This window comes from Nicotiana sylvestris, chromosome 10 (assembly GCF_000393655.2).
Source record: "Nicotiana sylvestris chromosome 10, ASM39365v2, whole genome shotgun sequence".
NCBI lineage: Eukaryota > Viridiplantae > Streptophyta > Magnoliopsida > Solanales > Solanaceae > Nicotiana > Nicotiana sylvestris.
The window spans coordinates 33,680,964-33,684,801 of record NC_091066.1 but is presented as its reverse complement, the minus strand read 5'-3'; positions in this window follow the sequence as shown (position 1 = coordinate 33,684,801).

Sequence of the window (3,838 nt, the reverse complement as noted above, 5' to 3'; positions counted from 1 at the left end):
CAGCTGCCCTCTTTGCCCGGAGACACGAAGGGTTTTCGTGCAAAGATAAAGCGAGCGATTTTTGCCCATCCGAGTACTCCGTGTGAAGCATTTTTTTAAAAAAGATTTAACCGAACCTTTGCTTCAAAGGTTTCCTACATATCCCTGGCTAAAGGGGAATCAGGTTAATGTAGTTCGGGAAGTTTTGGTAGCTGGGACTACCGTGGGACTGCGATGTTACTGCTGTTGCATGCTGCTATTACTGCTTACCGATCTCCTTATTACACCGTGCTTAAAAATAAAACAAGAAGCTAGGCTAGATTGAAATTTGTTCCTGTTGCCTTGCTTTCTTATCGGCTTGTATTTCATCCGGTGCTTTTCTTCCTTGAATTTTGGAATGATACTGGCCATTTGCTTTTCTGAATACCAGTTTTCATCATTTTGCTCGGTCCGCTGGGGACATGGCTTTCTTCATCAAACTTGTTATGCTGGGCATGATTTAATGTTCACCAGCTGCTTTTTTTTTTCAAGACGCCTTTTTCCTTCCTTTTGACTCACGCGCCTGAATTTGTGCTAGGATCTCTTGTTGCAACCTTCTGCTTCCCGGTGCTGGGGATTTTTATTGTTTCCTGTAGGGGATTCCTGCTGTAACCCTCTGTTTTATTGTCTTCTGACTTGATCTTGAAAAATATTCTTCTGTTCTACAGGCGGACTCATGACTTCTTCTATCTTCAACACGCCACAACCTCCGTTTTACAGGCGGGTCCCTGACAATCAAAACAAACAAAACAAACAAAATTTCCTAACCAGTTTGTACTGGGAAGATTTATGAGTTGTTAGCAAAATTTGTAACTCACTTACACTATTGATGCAATGATGAGAGTAAACTAAAGACTAGGCTAGGATGTGCATCTCCTATGAGTAAAACCAAAACTCTTGCTAGCAAATGTGTCTGCTAAAATAAAAACCTCAATGACTCAAACTAGAAAGTGTGTCTTCTATGGTTGAATCGGAATGAGCTAAACTAGGAAGTGCGTCTCCTAAGGGTGAAAATTTCAGTGACTAGAACTAGGAAGTGCGTCTCCTATGAATAAAATCCCTATTAGGAGGTGCGTCTCCTACGGGTAAACTTCAAAAAACTGGACTAGGAATGGTGTCTCCTATGGTCGAACTTAAAATGAATCAAATTAGGAAGTGCGTCTCCTACTGGTGAAACTTGCTCAGGAAGTGCGTCTCCTATTGGTGAAATAAACTTAGGAAGTGCGTCTCCTATCGGTGAAATTAACTTAGGAAGTGCGTCTCCTATTGGTGAAACTTGCTTAGGAAGTGCGTCTCCTATTGGTGAAACTTGCTTAGGAAGTGCGTCTCCTATTGGTGAAACTTGCTTAGGAAGTGCGTCTCCTATTGGTGAAACTGAAACTTAGGAAGTGCGTCTCCTATTGGTGAAACTGAAACTAGGAAGTGCGTCTCCTATTGGTGAAATAAACTTAGGAAGTGCGTCTCCTATTGGTGAAACTGAAACTTAGGAAGTGCGTCTCCTATTGGTGAAATAAACTTAGGAAGTGCGTCTCCTATTGGTGAAACTTGCTTAGGAAGTGCGTCTCCTATTGGTGAAACTGAAACTTAGGAAGTGCGTCTCCTATTGGTGAAACTGAAACTAGGAAGTGCGTCTCCTATTGGTGAAATAAACTTAGGAAGTGCGTCTCCTATTGGTGAAACTAACTTAGGAAGTGCGTCTCCTATTGGTGAAACTTGCTTAGGAAGTGCGTCTCCTACTGGTGAAATAATTTTAGGAAGTGCGTCTCCTATGGTGAAACTGAACTTAGGAAGTGCGTCTCCTACTGGTGAAACTTATTTTAGGAAGTGCATCTCCTACTGATAAAACTTGCTTAGGAAGTGCGTCTCCTACTTGTGAAACATTTTAGGAAGTGCGTCTCCTACTTGTGAAACTTTTTAGGAAGTGCGTCTCCTACTTGTGAAACTTTTTAGGAAGTGCGTCTCCTATTGGTACAATGGACTTAGGAAGTGCGTCTCCTATTGGTAAAACTGAACTTAGGAAGTGCGTCTCCTACTGGTGAATGGATTTAGGAAGTGCGTCTCCTATTGGTAGAACTGAATTTAGGAAGTGCGTCTCCTATGGTAAAACTGAACTTAGGAGGAAATGCATCTCCTATGGGTAAAACTAAAACTTAGGAGGAAATGCATCTCCTATGGGTAAAGACGTGGAATGTATGCCTCTGTTATCTGGGCGGGCTCCCAATTTCAATACTTAAAAGTAAAGACTGAATGTATTCCTCTGTTATTATGGGCGGGCTCCCAACTTCAACACTTAAAAGTAAAAAAACTGAATGTATGCCTCTGTTATCTGGGCGGGCTCCCAATTTCAACACTTGAAAGTAAAGACTGAATGTATGCCTCTATTATCTGGGCGGGCTCCCAATTTCAACACTTGAAAATAAAAAGACTGAATTTATGCCTCTGTTATCTGGGCGGGCTCCCAATTTCAACACTTGAAAAGTAAAGACTGAATTTATGCCTCTCATTATACAGGTGGGCGCCTGGCTTCAACACTTAAAAGTAAAGACTGAATGTATTCCTCTCATTATACAGGTGGGCGCCTGGCTTCAACACTTAAAAGTAAAGACTGAATGTATTCCTCTCATTATACAGGTGGGCGCCTGGCTTCAACACTTAAAAGTAAAGACTGAATGTATTCCTCTCATTATACAGGTGGGCGCCTGGCTTCAACACTTAAAAGTAAAGACTGAATGTATTCCTCTCATTATACAGGTGGGCGCCTGGCTGTAAAGATATGAAAAATGATATGCCCGCATTATACTGGTGGGTGACCTAGAATATGAAATGAACAGACACAAGCGTATTCCCGCATTATACTGGTGGGTGACCTAGAACAGAAATGAAAAGACAGAAATGTATTCCTCTCGTTATTCAGGTGGGCGCCTGTCTGTAAAACCTGAAATAAAAAGACTGAAACCAACATATCCTATTTGAGGGCGGATGAACCCGACAGATCCTATTTGAGGGCGGATGAACCCAACATATCCTATTTGAGGGCGGATGAACCCGACATATCCTATTTGAGGGCGGATGAACCCAACATATCCTATTTGAGGGCGGATGAACCCGACAGATCCTATTTGAGGGCGGATGAACCCGACAGATCCTATTTGAGGGCGGATGAACCCGACATATCCTATTTGAGGGCGGATGAACCCGACATATCCTATTTGAGGGCGGATGAACCCGACAGATCCTATTTGAGGGCGGATGAACCCGACATATCCTATTTGAGGGCGGATGAACCCAACAGATCCTATTTGAGGGCGGATGAACCCGACATATCCTATTTGAGGGCGGATGAACCCGACATATCCTATTTGAGGGCGGATGAACCCAAAATATCCTTAAGACTTGAAGATGTCTTACCTCGAATACTTGCTGGGGATTGGGATGAATTTTCATTTTCTACCTTCCCCATTTTTTATTATTTATTCTTTTTTTTTTAATTTATTTATTATTATTATTATTATTATTAGCTTCCTCCTTTGAAGTCTAACCGCTGAGGATACCGACTTTCCAACCTTGTGTTGGACCCCTCGCAACCGCTAGGGATAACACTGTTGAGGAATTATTTACTTACCTGCTAGGGATAACACTGTTGGGTAAAATGTTATCAGCTGGGGGTACCTGACTTCCAAAAAATTTTCTAAATGGAAGGAAAATTTTCTGCCCCAGTTTGATAATATCCCTTGTGGCCTGCAGTTCTGGCATCAATGCCATTTCCTTTACCTGTTTCAAATCAAACAAAATTGTTAGTTTAAAACATGGTGGTTGGTTG